A 19,299-nucleotide genomic window follows, 5' to 3' on the forward strand; every position below is an offset into this window, starting at 1 on the left:
TAGCAACTTGATGGGACAGTGCAAACAGTTGTGGCAAGTAAGCGAAATCAGCTCTCCACAGATTAGCAAGCCAGAAGAGAACATCGTTGCTTACCATTAGAGAATAGCTAACGAAGTGAAAAAATGGAAGGTTTACACCCACTGGCGACGCTTCAATTGTCAGGTAATGTGGCTGAAAATTGGAGGAGGTTCAAACAACGTGTAGAGTTGTATTTATCAGCAATCGGAGCTGAAGAGAAAAGTGATAAAGTAAAAGCGTCACTGTTCTTGCATGTCGTGGGTGATGAAGCGCTGGAGGTGTATAATAACTTCACATTTGCTGTTGTTGGAGACAAAATGAAGCTAGATAAAATAATGGAACAGTTTGAGGCCTACTGCATACCGAAATGCAACGTTACGTTTGAGAGGCACAAATTTTTCACATGTGTACAGAAAATCAGCGAGACTATTGATCAGTATGTGACTGAACTGAGAAACCGGAGCAAATCGTGTGAATTTGGGGGACTCACAGACTCGCTGATAAAAGACAGACTGGTGTGTGGTATTCCAGCTAATGATCTAAGGGAAAGGCTGCTAAGAGAGCAAGATCTAGACCTGGGAAAAGCCATAGCACTGTGTAGGGTTACAGAGACTGTGAAGTTGCAGGCAAAGGAGCTGTTCAGTGACAGTAGCTGCAACGTGAATGCAGTGAGAAAGAACGGATACAAACCGTTTAACAAAGAGAGCGCCAATGTGAAAAAAGAGACGTGGCCAGCAAACGAAAATGAAAGCGACATAGAGGAATTCCATGTAGATGTTGTGTCTGAACACAAAAGAGAAGAAAGAGACTGGATGTTGACACTAAAAGTGAACGATATACACATTCCATTTAAATTGGATACTGGAGCACAATTTAACGTGATATCAGAGACCGATTTTAAAAGAATTAGACCCAGACCAAAGTTACATGGAATACAAGTCAAAGTGACCGGATACTCAGGTACTGATATACCAGTGAAAGGAAGATGCATTGTCAAAGTAACACACAAGGACAGAGAGCACACGCTAGCATTAATCGTGGTGCCAAAGGATGTGCAAGCCATACTAGGGTTAAAAGCCTGTGAGAGACTGAACCTGGTAAAGAGAGTCCTCATTGTGGAAAGTGAAAGAGAGACAGTCTATGATGCACTGAATGTTGCGTACACACCGGGTAAGCTGATGTATACAGCAGACACGTTGTCCAGAGCTGTTGACCCAGGAGAGCCCGCAAACACAGTGAAAAGACTGAAGCACAAGGCAAAAGACAGTGGAACTGACTTCGACCAGAGCATGCTTGTATACTGCACAACGCTGCTCGAGTGTGGTTTGTCACCAGCCCAACTCCTGATGGGACGTCGGCTAAGGTCAAACCTACCCATCCCGGAGAACCTCCTGAAAACAAAAGAGGGGGAGAAAGTGAGGAAGTTCAAAGTGCAACAGAAAGAAAAGCAAAAGTACTACTATGACAGAGGAACACAAAACCTACCTGAACTCCACACTGGTGACCAAGTAAGGTTGAAAGACAAAACAAACACATGGACTCAGAAGGGAACTGTCCTGAGTGAAGTTCAACCAAGATCATACACCATTCAGACAGATGAGGGTGCTCTTCTGAGAAGAAATCGTCGAGATTTTCTCATGGGACCAGCCACAGCAGGTCAAGAGACTGATACTGGTGAACAACCTGCTCACACAGCTGAGAACCAATCATCTGAGGCAACAACTCAGATTCAAGGACAATCAATCAGAAAATCCTGAAGACACGTGAAGCCTCCTGAGAGACTCATTGAACAAATTTAAGGACTATTGTTAAAGAAGGAAGTAATGTTATCTTATTCTTTCTTCTAGTTCTAGTGTATTGACATATTTCATGTGAACACACAAAGCAAGGGTAAAAAACCTTGATCATGATAATGATAATGTAAGTTCATTAAGTGTTACAGTTAAAATGCAGATTAATACAAAGAAAACATGTTGTTAGTTAAAAGTAAAATACTTCTGTTTTAAGAAAGGGAGATGTAATGATATCAGCAAATAGTGATGTTATTTGCCTGTTCGATTATGATGTCTTAATAGCATGATTGCAGGTATTGATTACTTGTGCCTGACCAGCAGAGGTCATGTGACCGAGAGAAGCAAGGCAGAGAGTTTTACTTTCACTTTGAATTCTAGCTGCATCACAGCATAGAGTGTTCTGTAAAAAGGCTGTTAAATAGAGTTGAATAGACTTTAGATTAAAACAACTTTCTCTTTCAATAAATGAGTCTTTATTGAACCCAAAAAGAAAACAACACAGTATACAGTTCCGTTAACGCCCAATTGCACCGTGCAGTAACCCAGAATGGTCGATGTCTGGGTTTTATCAGCCATAGAGATGGTACCCTGAGCAGGGACCACCTTTAGGGAGAGTTGTTGTGCTAGTTCAGGGTGGATAAAACTCTCCGTGCTTCCACTGTCAATTAAACATTTAACCCGGCACCCGCTTACCTCGATGTCCACCATTGACTTGGATAGCGGGTGCGGCTTGGTCTGGTCCACTGTGACCGATGCCACTGTAGGGCCCTGATCGATACAAGATGGCGTCCACGCTGTCTGCTCATAAGATGGCGGACCCCACGAGGTCGGGCAAGATGGCGTCAAAGATGGCCGCTCCCACGGCGCACAAGCGGCGGTGGCGGGTTTTCCGGCGGTTGGTTTTCCGGTGGGGTTCCCTCTGCACACCTTCCCGAAGTGCCCCTTCTTACCGCACTTAAAGCAGGTGGTGCCTTTCGCCAGGCTCAGGTTTCTGGAGTGTTTTGTCTGCCCGCAGAAGTAGCAGTTGGGTCCCTGATGCGTCGCGGCTGTCGTAGGGCTTCTGGGGGGAGAGCGGGGCCCCGCCGGTGTCGGGCTGCCGGGCGGTGAAGATCCCTTCCAAGATGGCGGCGCCCTCGGTGCACACGTGGCGGCGTGGACGGCGCGGGCTGAAGAGTAGGCGTCCGAGTTTCTCTGGGCCACATCCAGGGATCGCGCGGTGTCCGCAGCCTGTTTCAGGTCCAACCCTGTTTTTTCCAGCAGTCTTTGCCGGATGTAAGTGGAGCTGAGGCCTGTGATAAAGGCATCGTGAACAAGCTCGTCAGTGTACACTGCGGCTTTTACATCTCGGCACTTGCAGTCTTTGCCAAGCATTTTCAGGGTGCTTAGGAACTCCTCCACCGATTCCCCAGGTCGCTGTGCGCGAGTAGCGAGCAGATGCCTAGCATACACCTCATTCGTAGGCTGCTGGTAATGCGCCTTTAAGATGTCGCAGGCGGCCAGGTACGTATCAGAGTCTTGGATGATGGGGTAAACCCGGTGGCTTACCCAATTCCGCAGAATTCCGAGTCTCATCCTCGCAGCGTTCGTAGCGTCTTTGACGGCTGCGGAATTGTCCAGGAAGAATTCCATACACTCAAACCAGTGTCCGAAGCGTGCTGATGCGTCCGGGGCATGTTGATCCAAATCCAAACGTTCAGGTTTCAGGACTTGATCCATGGTGTTGAAAAATAAGTTAATAAAATTGATGTGCCTCAATAATTCCGAGACTCGATGTAAGCGAAACAAAACAAGGCTTTTATTAACTTAGAAAGTAACACGTAAGAGAGAGAGGTATCTTCCTTCTGGAGACTGAGGCCAGACTGAGCTAGCTTACAAAAGGGGCCAGGTATGGGCGGAGCCCTACACACAGCACATTCCCGCACATTCCAATAAACAATACAATGAGGACTGGGGGAAGGGAGATGACACTGAAAACGACCACAGTCACAGGCAGTGATGAATGGAATATTTCATCACAGTATCCCTGGTTTACTGAGTCCTGTAAATGTTACAGACTCCATCAGACCAGGGCCTGGAATGTAGCCCTGGTTTACTGAGTCCTGTAACTGTTACAGACTCCCTCAGACCACAGCCTGGAATCTATCCCTGGTTTACTGAGTCCTGTAACTGTAACAGACTCCCTCAGACCAGGGCCTGGAATGTATCCCAAGTTTACTGAGTCCTGTAACTGTTACAGACTCCCTCAGACCAGGGCCTGGAATGTATCCCTGGTTTACTGAGTCCTGTAACTGTTACAGACTCCCTCAGACCAGGGCCTGGGATGTATTCCTGGTTTACTGAGCCCTGTAACTGTTACACACTCCCTCAGACCAAGGCCTGGAATGTATCCCTGATTTACTGAGTCCTGTAACTGTTACAGACTCCCTCACACAAGGGCCTGGAATGTATCTCTGGATTACTGAGTCCTGTAACTGTTACAGACTCCCTCAGGCCAGGGCCTGGAATATATCCCTGGTTTACTGAGACCTGTAACTGTTACAGACTCCCTCAGACCGGGGCCTGGAACGTATCCCTGGTTTACTTAGTCCTGTAACTGTTACAGACTCCCTCAGACCAGGGCCTGGAATGTATCCCTGGATATTGAGTCCTGTAACTGTTACCGACTCATTCATACCAAGGCCTGGAATGTATCCCTGGTTTACTGAGTCCTGTAAATGTTACAGACTCACTCAGACCAGGGCCTGGAATGTATCCCTGGTAATTGAGCCCTGTAACTGTTACAGACGCTCTCAGACCATGGCCTGGAATGTATCCCTGGTTTACTGAGTCCTGTAACTGTTACAGACACCCTCAGACCAGGGGCTGGAACGTATCCCTGGTTTACTGAGTCCTATAGCTGTTACAGACTCCCTCAGACCACAGCCTGGAAAGTATCCCTGGTTTACTGAGTCCAGTAACTGTTACAGACTCCCTCAGAACAGGGCCTGGGCTGTATCCCTGGTTTTCTGAGTCCTGTAACAGTTACAGACTCCCTCAGACCAGGGCATGGAATGTATCCCTGGTTCATTGAGTCGTGTTACTGTTAATGACTCCCTCAGACCAGGGCCTGGAATGTATCCCTGATTTACTGAGTCCTGTAACTCTTAAGGACTCCCTCAGACCAGGGCCTGGAAAGTAACCCTGGTTTACTGAGTCCTGTAACTGTTACAGGCTCCCTCAGACCAGGGCCTGGAATGTATCCCTGGTTTACTGAATCATGTAACTCTTACAGACTCCATCAGACCAGGGTCTGGAATGTATCCATGGCTCACTGAGTCATGTAACTTTAACAGACTCCCTCAGACCAGGGCCTGGAATGTATCCCTGGTTATTGAATCCTGTAACTGTTAGAGTCTCTATTAGACCAGGGCCTGGAGTGTATCCCTGGTTTAATGAGTCGTGTAACTGTTACAGACTCCCTCAGAACAAGGCCTGGAATGTATCCCAGGTTTACTGAGTCCTGTAACTGCTACAGACTCCATCAGACCAGGGCCTGGAATGTATCCCTGGCTAACTGAGTCTTATAACTGATACATAAGAACATTAGAAATAGGAGCATGAGTCGGCCATTTTGCCCTTCGAGCCTGCTCCACCATTCAGTAAGATCATGGCTGATCTTCTACCTCATCTCCACTTTCCAGAACTGTCCCCAGCTCCGTTGATTCCCTTAATATACAAAAATCTAGCTAACTCTGTCTAGAATATACTCAATGACTGAGCCTCCACAGCCCTCTGGTGTAGTGAATTCCAAAGATTCACCACCCTCTACGTGAAGAAATATCTGCCCATCTCAGTCCTAAATGGCAGACCCCTTATTCTGAGACAGTGACCCCGGGTTCTGGTCTCCCCAGCGAGGGGAAACATCCTCCCTGCATCTAAACAAGTCATAGAAACATAGAAGATAGGAGCAGCAGTCGGGCATTCAGCCCCTCTAGCCTGCTCTGCCATTTAATGAGATCATGGCTGGTCATCCAAATTCAGTACCATGTCCCTGCTTTCTCCACGTATCCCTTGATCCCTTTAGCCTTCAGAAATATATCTAACTTCTTCTTAAATATATTTAATGAATTGGCCTCAATTGCCTTTTGTGGTAGAGAAATCCACAGGTTCACCACTTTCTGGGTGAAGAAATTTCTCCTCATCTCTGTCCTAAATGGCTTACCCCTTATCTTTAGACTGTGACCCCTGGTTCTGGAATCTTCCACCATCGGGAACATCCTTCCTGCATCTAGTATGTCTAGTCGTGATAGAATTTTACAAGTTTCTAAGAGATCCCCTCTCATTCTTCTAAACTCTAGCAAATATTATGCTATTCGACCCAATCTCTCTTCATACATCATTCCTGCCATTCCAGCTATCAGCCTGGTGAATCTTCGCTGCACTCCATCCATGGCAAGAACATTCTTCCTAGAGATAAGGCAACCAAAACTGCACACAATACTCAAGGTGTGGTCTCACCAAGGCCCTGTACAACTGCAGTAAGACATCCTTGCTCCTGTACTCGAATTCTCTCGCTATGAAGGCCAACATACCATTTGACTTCATAACTGCCTGCTGCACCTGTATGCTTTCCTTCAGTGACTGGTGCACAAAGACACCCAGCTCTCGTTGCACTTCCCCTTCTCCCAATTTATTGCTGTTCAGATAATAAACTGCCTTCCTGTTTTTGGCACCAAAGTGGATAACCTCACATTTATCCACATTATACTGCATTTGCCATGAATCTGCCCAATCACCCAATCTGTCCAAATCATACTGGAATTTCTCGGCATCCTCCTCACAGCACACTTGCCCACCCAGCTTTGTGTCGTCTGCAAACTTGGAGATAATACATCTAGTTCCCTTGTCTAGATCATTAATATATATTGTGAATAGCTGGGGTCCTAGCACCGATCCCTGCGGTACGCCACTAGTCACTGCCTGCCACTTGGAAAAAGAACTGTTTATTCCAACTCTTTGCTTCCTGTCTGCCAACCAGTTCTCTATCCAAGTCAGTACCTTACCCCCAATCCCATGTGCCTTAAGTTTACACGCTATTCTCTTATGCGGGACCTTATCGAAAGCCTTCTGAAAGTCCAAATACAACACATCCACTATTCTACCAGTTACATCCTCAAAAATTTCCAGGAGATTAGTCAAGCACGATTTAACTTTTGTAATCCATGTTGACTTTGTCCGATCCTGTAACTGTTTCCCAAGTGCTCTGATATTGCATCTTTTATAATGAACTCTAGCATTTTCCCCACCACCAATGTCAGGCTTACGGGTCTATAATGCCCCGTTTTCTCTCTACCTCCTTTTTTGAATAATGGGGTAACATTAGCTACCCTCCAATCCATGGGCTCTCTTCCAGAGACAAAAAATTTTGGAAGATGACGAGCAATGCATCTACTATTTCCAGGGACACTTCCTTAAGTACCCTAGAATGTAGATTATCAGGCCCTGGGGATTTATCGGCCTTCAATCCTGTCAATGTCCCTAACACCATTTCCCTAAAAATACTGATTTCATTCAGTTCATCCCTCTCATTAGACCCTATATTCCCCGACATCTCTGGGAGGTTATTTGTGTCCTCCTTTGTGAAGACAGAACCAAAGTATGTATTTAATTGGCCTGCCATTTCTTTGTTCCCCATTATAAATTCCCCTGATTCTGACTACAAGGGACCTATGCTTGACTTCTCCAATCTTTTTCTCTTCTTTTATCTATAGAAGCTTTTAAAGTCAGCTTTTATGTTCCACGCAAGCTTACTCTCATACTCTATTTTCCCCCTCTTAATTAATCTCTTTGTCCTCCTTTGCTGAATCCCAAACTGCTCCCAATCCTCAGGTTTGCAGCTTTTTCTGGCCAATTTATATGTCCTCTCCTTGGATCTTATGCTATCCCTAATTTCCCTTCTTAGCCACGGTTGAGTTACCTTTTTTGTTTTATTTTTATGCCAAACAGGAATGAACAAATTCTGTAGTTCATCCATGCAATCTTTAAATGTTTGCCATTGCCAATCGACCGTCAACCCCTTAAGTAATTTTCCCCAATCCATCCTAGCCAACTTGCACCTCATACCATCGTAGTATCCTTTATTTAAATTCAGGACCTTAGTCTCTGAGTCAAATACCTCCCTCTGCATTTTAATGAAGAATTCTATCATATTAGGATCGCTCTGCCCCAAGGGGACTCGCTCAACAAGATTGCAAATTAATCCTTTCTGTCAAGCCATGTAAGAATTTTTTATGTTTCAATGAGATCTCCTCTTTTTCTTCCAAACTCTAGAGAAGATAGGCCTAGTTAAAGACTCCCTCAGACCAGGGCCTGGAATGAATGCCTGTTTACTTAGCCCTGCAACTGTTACAGGCTCCTTTAGACCATGGCCTGGAACGTATCCCTCATTCACTGAGTCCTGTAACTGTTACAGACACCCTCAGACCAGGGCCTGGAATGTTTCCCTGGTTGACTGAGTCCTGTAACTGTTACAGGCTCCCTCAGACCAGGGCCTGGAAAGCATCCCTTGTTTACTGAGTCCTGTAACTGTTACAGACTCCCTCAGACCAGGCCTGGAATGTATCCCTGGTTTACTGAATCCTGTAAATGTTACAGACTCCATCAGACCAGGGCCTGGAATGTAACCCTGGTTTACTGAGTTCTGTAACTGTTACAGACTCCCTCAGACCAGGGCCTGGAATGTATCCCTGGTTTACTGTGTCCTGTAACAGTTACAGACTCCCTCAGACCAGGGCCTGGAAAGCATCCCTTGTTTACTGAGTCCTGTAACTGTTACAGACCCACTCAGACCAGGGCCAGGAATGTATCCCTGGTTTACTGATTCCTGTAACTGTTACAGACTCCCTCAGACCAGGCCTGGAATGTATCCCTGGTTTACTGAATCCTGTAAATGTAACAGACTCCATCATACCAGGGCCTGGAATGTATCCCTGGTTTACTGAGTTCTGTAACTGTTACAGACTCCCTCAGACCAGGGCCTGGAATGTATCCCTGGTTTACTGAGTCCTGTAACAGTTACAGACTCTCTCAGACCAGGGCCTGGATTGTATCCCTGGTTTACTGAGTCCTGTAACTGTTAAAGACTCCCTGATACCAGGGCCTGGAATGTATCGCTGGTTTACTGAGTCCTGTAACCGTTGCAGACTCACTCAGACCAGGGCCTGGAATGTATCCCTGGTTTACTGAGCCCTGTAATTGTTACACACTCCCTCAGTCCAGTTCCTGGAATATATCCCTGGTTTACTCAGTCCTGTAACTGTTACAGACTCCTTCAGATCAGGGCCTGGAATGTATCCCTGGTTTACTCAGTCCTGTAACTGTTACAGACTCCCTCAGACCAGGGCCTGGAATGTATCCCTGGTTCACTAAGTCCTGTAACTGTTACAGACTCCCTCAGACCAGGGCCTGGAATGTATCCTTGATTTACCAAGTCCTGCAACTGTTACAGACTCCTTCAGGCCACGGTCTGGGATGTATCCCTGGTTACTGAGTCCTGTAATTGTTACAGACTCCATCAGAACCGGGCCTGGAATGTATCCCTGATTTACTGAGTCCTGTAACTGTTACAGACTCCCTCAGACCAGGGCCTGGAATGTACCCCTGATTGACCGACTCCTCTAACTGTTACAGACTCCCTCAGACCAGGGCCTGGAATGTATCCCTGGTTCACTGAGTCCTGTAACTGTTACAGACTCCCTCAGACCAGGGCCTGGAATGTATCCCTGGTTTACTGAGTCCTGTAACTGTTACAGACTCCCTCAGACCAGGGCCTGGAATGTATCCCTGGTTTACTGAGTCCTCTAACTTTTACAGGCTCCCTCAGAACAGGGCTGGAATGTATCCCTGGTTTACTGAGTCCTGTAACTGTTACAAAGTCCCTCACACAAGGGCCTGGAATGTATCCCTGGTTCACTGAGTCCTGTAACTGTTACAGACTCCCTCAGACCAGGGCCTGGAATGTGCCCCTTGTTTACTGAGTCCTGAAACTGTAACAGACTCCCTCAGACCAGGGCCTGGAATGTATCCCTGGTTTACCGAGTCCTGTAACTGTTACAGACTCCCTCAGACCAGTGCCTGGAATGTACCCCTGATTGACCGACTCCTCTAACTGTTACAAACTCCCTCTGACCAGGGCCTGGAATGTATCCCTGGTTCACTGAGTCCTGTAACTGTTACAGACTCACTCAGACCAGGGCCTGGAATGTATCCCTGGTTTACTGAGACCTGCAACTGTTACAGACTCCCTCAGGCCAGGGCCTGGAATGTATCGCTGGTTTACTGAGTCCTGTAACTGTTACAGACTCCCTCAGACCAGGGCCTGGAATGTATCCCTGGCTTACTGAGCCCTGTAACTGTTGCAGACTCCCTCAGACCAGGGCCTGGAATGTATCCCTGGTTTACTGAGAACTGTAACTGTTACAGACTCCCTCAGACCAGGGCCTGGAATGTACCCCTGGATTTCTGAGTCCTGTACCTGTTACACACTACCTCAGACCAGGGTCTGGAATGTATCCCTGGTTTACTGAGTCCTGTAACTGTTACAGACTCCCTCAGGCCAGGGCCTGGAATGTATCCCTGGTTTACTGAGTCCTGTAACTGTTACAGACTCCATCAGACCAGGGCCTGGATTTTATCCCTGGTTTACTGAGACCTGTAATGTATGTACCTTTAAGAGAGGAACGATCTTTTACAGCCCCTGTAAACTGCAGTGCCAGTAGTGACCACACCTGTATATAACACCGTGTATTAATTTGTACAGTTAGTTCCAGCATACCCTCTGTTCAGTAAACACCTGTTATTAGCGTTCTCCTGCAGTCCGTGTATTATTTATTCACGGACACTACAGTGGCGATGAGCAGGTTCAAACTCACCTGCAGTTCTGCATCACCTCACGGCGATCCATCCCTGAAAAGAAGCTTTATGGAGGTCGAAGCCGGAGCAACGGGCGTCGACCACAGGCAACTGCCCAGTGATTCATCAGAGTTCAGAGTATCACAGGGGAGGCTGCTGAGAGCTGGGCTTGGTTCTCCAGTCAAGGTGTTCCAGCAAATCGGGCTGGTAGCAGGTAGTGCGCTGACTCTTCCCGGACTGCGGCGGGCTAGAGCTCGATCGAGCGGCTCTGCAAGGGGGCCGAGCAGCATCGTCAGAAAGAAAAAGAGAGGTGGAGCGCACAGGGTGCGGCCGGTGCTCAAGAGCCGGGCAGCTTTAATGAAAATAAAAAAGGGGGAAGGAAAAGAGACGTGCAGTGGACAGCATTGAAGAAGAATAAAATGAAGAAAATTAATTAACAAAAGAGAGACGCGCAGAAAGCCGCGAGGCGCCACCATTTGCCACGAGGAACGCCGAGAGCGGCATTGGCAGCAGCGCAAGGGAAGTGCGTGAAATCCACAGGGCGCCGCCATTAATATTTAGAACACTAGGAGCAGCGTTGGCAGCAGTGGGGGCAGAGGGAAAAGCGCGGGAGGCAGTATTTTAATCCATTGGGGAAGAAGGAAAAGCGCGGGAGGCGCCAATTTAAACCACTCAAGATGCCGAAGAGTGGCAGCATCACTGCTTTTCACAGCGAAATAGAAGACTGGACAACATATGTGGAAAGGATTGAAGTGTACTGCAAGGCAAATGAGGTGGCCGATGAAAAGAAGGCGTCGGTATTATTAAATATGATGGGCGCGAGAACGTACAGCCTATTGCGGAATTTAATTACCCCAGGTAAACCAATGGAGAAAAGCTTTGAAGAGATTGTCAATATATTACAGGAACATTTAAGTCCTACACAGCTGCTGATAGCAGAAAGATTCAAGTTCCATAAAAGAAACCAGCACGAAGACGAAATTAATGCTGTCTATCTTACGGAACTACGCAAGTTATCGAAACACTGCCAATTCGGAGCAGGACTGGTAGATACCTTAAGGGATAAGTTTGTCTGCGGGCTCCAGAGTGAAGGAAAACAGAAACGACTACTTTCAGAAAAGGACCTTACGCTAGAAATGGCTTTCAGCGTTGCAGTATCCTACGAAGCAGCAGCACGGGGAGCTGCAGAAATACAACAGAAACCGCAAGAATATAGCACCAATGAAATGGCATATGGAGCAGAAAAGTGCTATCGCTGCGGCAGAACAACCCATGACCAGAAGGATTGCTGGTTTAAGGACAAAGTATGCAGGCAATGTGGAAAAGTGGGACACATAGCACGAGTCTGCAGGTCGGGAAAGAAAACCAACACTAAAAGAACTACTAAGGAAAAGTACAAGAAAGTACAAAAGATGACGGACAGTAGTTCAGAAGATCAGAAGAGTGATAATGACTCCGGGAGCAGGAGGCTAAGTTGTCTAAAGTTACACAACGTGATCGCAAAGGAGGATCACCGAACCATTTGGGTCACCCTCATGATAGCAGGGTCCTAAGTAAAGTTGGAATTGAACACAGGATCAGCCCTAACAGTCATGAATCGACGAGACTACGAGCCGCTATTCTCACACATACCCTTGAAGGACACGTCCATTGTCTTGAAGACATATATGGGGCAAAAAGTCTACACCTGAGGAAAAATAAGGGTGCCCGTTAAATACAAAGGCAAGGAAACACTGAAACTGTATCTATATATACTACAAGATGGAGGACCACCATTATTGGGACGTGAATGGATCCGAAAAATACAAATGGATTGGCTGAGAGGTTTATTCAAACCTTTAAAAAAGCAATAAACGTGATGTATAACGACGACATACCACTGCAACACAAGGTGGATAATTTCTTGTTTGCTTACCGGAATGCGACACATGCAGTCACCAACCAAGCTCCAGCCATGATGTTCGTTAACCGAAGGTTAAGATGTCACCTGGATTTGCTCAAACCAAACATAAGATGAGATGTTGAGAATAAGCAATTCCAGCACATCATTGAGAAGCCAACCAGGAGTTTCAAGATAGGGCAACCAGCCTTGGCCCGTGACTACAGAACAGAAAACTGGCAGCCAGTAACGATATGCACATGGCAGGGAGCACTAACGTACTCAGTGGACGTTGGGGAGAGCATCGTGAGATGCCATGCTGACCAGATTCTAGAGTCACAGGAACAAGTCAAACCCATGCCACGATCATATGCACCTGGTGATGAACCCAAAGTAAAGATTGCATCTACCTCAGAATCAGTGGTATTGGAAGTTGACGAACCAACCAATGACAATGAGCCAGAATCGACTCCGCCGCAAGATTAGGATACTCGAGAAAGGCGCTATCCAGACAGGATCAGGAAGCCTCCTCAAAGACTGAATTTATAAATGATTACTTTCAGCTGATGTATATAGTAAAAGAAAATTATAATTATAATTAGTTATTATTTAATTGTTAAATGAATGTTATGTACTGTTTATCTAAAAGGGGAGGAATTGTAAAGTATGTACCTTTAAGGGAGGAACTATCTTTTACAGCCCCTGTATACTGCAGTAGCAGTAGTGACCACACCTGTATGTAAAACAGTGTTGTATTTTGTACAGTTAGTTCCAGCATATCCTCTGTTCAGTAAACACCTGTTATTACCATTCTCCTGCAGTCCGTGTATTATTTATACGCGGACACTACAAGATCTGTAACTGTTACAGACTCCCTCAGACGAGGGCCTGGAATGTATCCGTTGTTTACTCTGTCCTGTAACTTTTACAGACTCCCTCAGACCAGGGCCTGGAATGTATCCCTGGTTTTCTGAGTCCTCTAACTGTTACAGACTCCCTCAGACCAGGGCCTGGAATGTATCCCTGGTTTACTGAGTCTTGTACCTGTTACAGACTCCCTCAGACCAGGGCCTGGAATGTATCCCTGGTTTACTGAGTCCTGTAACTGTTACAGACTCCCTCAGACCTGGGCCTGGAATGTATCCCTGGTTTACTGAGTCCTGTAACTGTTACAGACTCCCTCAGACCAGGGCCTGGAATGTATCCCGGGTTTACTGAGTCCTGTAACTGTTACACACTCCCTCAGACCAGAGCCTGGAATGTATCCCTGGTTTACTGAGTCCTGTAACTGTTACAGACTCCTTCATACCAGAGCCTGGAATGTATCCCTGGTTTACTGAGTCCTGTAACTCTTACAGACTCGCTCAGACCAGGGCCTGGAATGAATCCCTGGTTTACTGAGTCCTGTAACTGTTACAGACTCCCTCAGACCAGGACCTGGAATGCATCCCTGGGTCACTGCTTCCTGTAACTGTTACAGACTCCCTCAGACCAGGGCCTGGAATGTATCCCTGGTTTACTGAGTCCTGTCACTGTTAAAGACTCCCTCAGACCAGGGCCTGCAATGTATCCCTGGTTTACTGATTCCTGTAACTATTACAGACTCACTCAGACCAGGGCCTGGAATGTATCCCTGGTTTACTGAGTCCTGTAACTGTTACAGACTCCCTCAGACCAGGGCCTGGAATGTATCCTGGGTTTACTGAGTCCTGTAACTGTTACACACTCCCTCAGACCAGAGCCTGGAATGTATCCCTGGTTTACTGAGTCCTGTTACTGTTACAGACTCCTTCATACCAGGGCCTGGAATGCATCCCTGGTTTATTGAGTCCTGTAACTGTTACAGACTCGCTCAGGCCAGGGCCTGGAATGAATCCCTGGTTTACTGAGTCCTGTAACTGTTACAGACTCCCTCAGACCAGGACCTGGAATGCATCCCTGGGTCACTGCTTCCTGTAACTGTTACAGACTCCCTCTGACCAGGGCCTGGAATGTATTCCTGGTTTACTGAGTCCTGTAACTGTTACAGACTCCCTCAGACCAGGGCCTGCAATGTATCCCTGGTTTACTGATTCCTGGAACTGTTACAGACTGCCTCAGACCAGGCCTGGAATGTATCCCTGGTTTACTGAGTCCTGTAACTGTTACAGACTCCCTCAGACCAGGGCCTGGAATATATCCCTGGTTTACTGAGTCCTGTAACTATTACAGACTCCCTCAGACCAGGGCCTGGAATGTATCCCTGGTTTACTGAGTCCTGTAACAATTACAGACTCCCTCAGACCAGGGCCTGGAATGTATCCCTGGTTTACTGAGTCCTGTAACTGTTACAGACCCAATCAGAGCAGGGCCTGGATTGTATCCCGGGTTTACTGAGACCTGTAACTGTTACAGACTCCCTCAGACCAGGGCCTGGAATGTATCCCTGGTTTACTGAGTCCTGTAACTGTTACAGGCTCCATCAGACCAGGGCCTGGATTGTATCCCTGGTTTACTGAGACCTGTAACTGTTACAGACTCCCTCAGACCAGGGCCTGGAATGTATACCTGGTTTACTGAGTCCTGTAACTGTTACAGACACCCTCAGACCAGGGCCTGGAATGTATCCCTGGTTTACTGAGTCCTGTAACTGTTACAGACTCCATCAGACCAGGGCCTGGATTGTATCCCTGGTTTACTGAGACCTGTAATGTATGTACCTTTAAGAGAGGAACTATCTTTTACAGCCCCTGTATACTGCAGTACCAGTAGTGACCACACCTGTATGTAACACCGTGCAGTAATTTGTACAATTAGTTCCAGCATACCCTCTGTTCAGGAAACACCTGTTATTAGCATTCTCCTGTAGTCCGTGTATTATTTATTCGCGGACAATACTGTGGCGATGAGCAGGTTCGAACTCACCTGCAGTTCTGCATCACCTCACGGGGATCCATCCCTGAAAAGAAGCTTTATGGAGGTCGAAGCTAGCGCAATGGGCGTCGACCGTGGGCAACCGCCCAGTGATTCATAAGAGTTCAGAGAATCACAGGGGAGGCCGCTGAGAGCTGGGCTTGGTTCTCCAGTCGAGGTGTTCCAGCAAATCGGGCTGGTAGCAGGTAGTGCGCTGACTCTTCCTGGACTGCGGCAGGCTAGAGCTCGATCGAGCGGCTCTGCAAGGGGGCCGAGCAGCATCGTCGGGAAGAAAAAGAGAGAGAGGGTGGAGCGCAAAGGGCGCGGCCGGTGCTCAAGAGCCGGCCAGCATTAATGAAAATAAAAAAGGGGGAAGGAAAAGAGATGTGCAGTGGACAGCGTCGAAGAAGAATAAAACGAAGAAAATTAATTAACGAAAGAGAGACACGCAGAAAGCCGCGAGGCGCCGCCATTTGCTATGAGGACCGCTGAGAGCGGCGTTGGCAGCAGCGCAAGGGAAGTGCGTGAAATCCACAGGGCACCGCCATTACTATTTAGAACACTAGGAGCAGCGTTGGCAGCAGTGGGGGATGTAGGAAAAGCGCGGGAGGCGGCATTTTAATCCATTGGGGAAGAAGGAAAAGTGCGGGAGGCGCCATTTTAAACCACCCAAGATGCCGAAGAGTGGCAGCATCACTGCTTTTGACAAAATAGAAGACTGGACCACATACGTGGAAAGGATTGAAGTGTACTTCAAGGCAAATGAGGTGGCCGATGAAAAGAATGCGTTGGTATTATTAAATTTGATGGGCGCGAGAACGTATGGCCTATTGCGGAATTTAAATACCCCAGGTAAACCAATGGAGAAAAGCTTTGAAGAGATTGTCAATATCTTGCAGGAACATCTAAACCCTACACCGCTGCTGATAGCAGAAAGATTCAAGTTCCATAAAAGAAACCAGCACAAAGACGAAATTAATGCTGACTATCTTACGGGACTACGCAAGTTATCAAAACACTGCCAGTTCAGAGCAGGGCTGGCAGATACCTTAAGGGATAAGTTTGTCTGCGGGCTCCAGAGTGAAGGAACCCAGAAACGACTACTTTCAGAAAAGGACCTTACGCTAGAAAAGGCTTTCAGCGTTGCAGTATCCTATGAAGCAGTAGCACGGGGAGCTGCAGAAATACAACAGAAACCGCAAAAATATGGCACCAATGAAATGGCATATGGAGCTGAAAAGTGCTATCGCTGCGGCAGGACAACCCATGACCAGAAGGATTGCTGGTTTAAGGACAAAGTATGCAGGCAATGTGGAAAAGTTGGACACATAGCACGAGTCTGCAGGTCGGGAAAGAAAACCAACACTAAAAGAACTACTAAGGAAAAGTACAAGAAAGTAAAAAGATGACGGACAGTAGTTCAGAAGATCAGAAGAGTGATAATGACTCCGGGAGCAGGAGACTAAGTTGTCTAAAGTTACACAAAGTGATTGCAAAGGAGGATCACCGCACCATTTGGGTCACCCTCATGATAGCAGGGTCCCAAGTAAAGATGGAATTGGACACAGGATCAGCCCTAACAGTCATGAATCAACGAGACTACGAGCGGCTATTCTCACACATACCCTTGAAGGACACGTCCATTGTCCTGAAGACATATACGGGGCAAAAAGTCTACCCCAGAGGAAAAATAAGGGTGCGCATTAAATACAAAGGCAAGGAAACACAGAAACTGTATCTATATATACTACAAGATGGAGGACCACCATTATGGGGACGTGAATGGACCGAAAAATACAAATGGATTGGCTGAGAGGTTTATTTAAACCTTTAAAAAAGCAATAAAGGTGATTTATAACGACGACATACCACTGCAACACAAGGTGGATAATTTCTTGTTTGCTTACCGGAATGCAACACATGCAGTCACCAACCAAGCTCCAGCCATGATGTTCTTTAACCGAAGGTTAAGATGTCGCCTGGATTTGCTCAAACCAAACATAAGATGAGATGTTGAGAATGAGCAATTCCAGCACATCAATGAGAAGCCAACCAACAGTTTCAAGATAGGGCAACCAGTCTTGGCCCGTGACTACAGAACAGAAAAATGGCAGCCAGGAAAGATATGCACATGGCAGGGAGCACTAATGTACACAGTGGACGTTGGGGAGAGCATCGTGAGACGCCATGCTGACCAGATTCTAGAGTCACAGGAACAAGTCAAACCCATGCCACGATCATACGCACCTGGTGATGAACCCGAAGTACAGATTACATCTACCTCAGAATCAGTGGTATTGGAAGCTGACGAACCAACCAATGACAATGAGCCAGAATCGACTCCGCCGCAAGATTAGGATACTCGAGAAAGGCGCTATCCAGACAGGATCAGGAAGCCTCCTCAAAGAATGAATTTATAAATGATTACATTCAGCTGATGTATATAGTACAAAGAAAATTGTAATTGTAATTAGTTATTATTTAATTGTTAAATAAATGTTATGTACTGTTTATCTAAAAGGGGAGGAATTGTAATGTATGTACCTTTAAGGGAGGAACTATCTTTTACAGCCCCTGTATACTGCAGTACCAGTAGTGATCACACCTGTATATAACACCGTGTAGTAATTTGTACAGTTAGTTTCAGCATACGCTCTGTTCAGTAAACTCCTGTTATTACCGTTCTCCTGCTGTCCGTGTATTATTTATACGCAGACACTACAAGACCTGTAAATGTTACAGACTCCCTGGGACGAGGGCCTGGAATGTATCCGTTGTTTACTCTGTCCTGTAACTGTTACAGACTCCCGCAGGCCAGGGCCTGGAATGTATCCGTTGTTTACTCTGTCCTGTAACTGTTACAGACTCCCTCCGACCAGGACCTGGATTGTATCCCTGGTTTACTGAGTCCTGTAACTGTTACAGACTCCCTCAGACCAGGGCCTGGAATGTATCCCTGGTTTTCTGATTCCTCTAACTGTTACCGAGTCCCTCAGACCAGGGCCTGGAATGTATCCCTGGTTAACTGAGTCCTGTATCTGTTACAGGCTCCCTCAGACCAGGGCCTGGAATGTATCGCTGTTTTACTGAGTCCTGTAACTGTTACAGACTCCCTCAGACCTGGGCCTGGAATGTATCCCTGGTTTACTGAGTCCTGTAACTGTTACAGACTCCCTCAGACCAGGGCCTGGAATGTATCCCGGGGTTACTGAGTCCTGTAACTGTTACACACTCCCTCAGACCAGAGCTTGGAATGTATCCCTGGTTTATTGAGTCCTGTAACTGTTACAGACTCCTTCATACCAGGGCCTGGAATGTATCCCTGGTTTACTGGGTCCTGTAACTGTTACAGACTCCCTCAGACCAGGGCCTGGAATGAATCCCTGGTTTACTGAGTCCTGTAAATGTTACAGACTCCCTCAGACCAGGGCCTGGAATGTATCCCTGGGTCACTGCTTCCTGTAACTGTTACAGACTCCCTCAGACCAGGACCTGCAATATATCCCTTGTTAACTGAGTCCTGTAACTGTTACAGACTCCCTCAGACCAGGGCCTGGATTGTATCCCTGGTTTACTGAGTCCTCTAACTGTTACACACTCTCTCAGACCAGGGCCTGGCATGTATCCCTGGTTTACTGAGTCCTGTAACTGTTACAGACTTCCTCAGACCAGGGCCTGCAATATATCCCTTGTTAACTGAGTCCTGTAACTGTTACAGACTCCCTCAGACCAGGGCCTGGAATGTATCCCTGGTTTACTGTGTCCTGTAACTGTTACAGACTCCATCAGACAAGGGCCTGGGATGTATCCCTGGTTTACTGAGTCCA

Source organism: Somniosus microcephalus, unplaced genomic scaffold (genome assembly GCF_052327205.1).
Source record: "Somniosus microcephalus isolate GS21.2 unplaced genomic scaffold, FLI_Smic_1.0 unresolved_chr1, whole genome shotgun sequence".
Classification (NCBI taxonomy): Eukaryota; Metazoa; Chordata; class Chondrichthyes; order Squaliformes; family Somniosidae; genus Somniosus; species Somniosus microcephalus.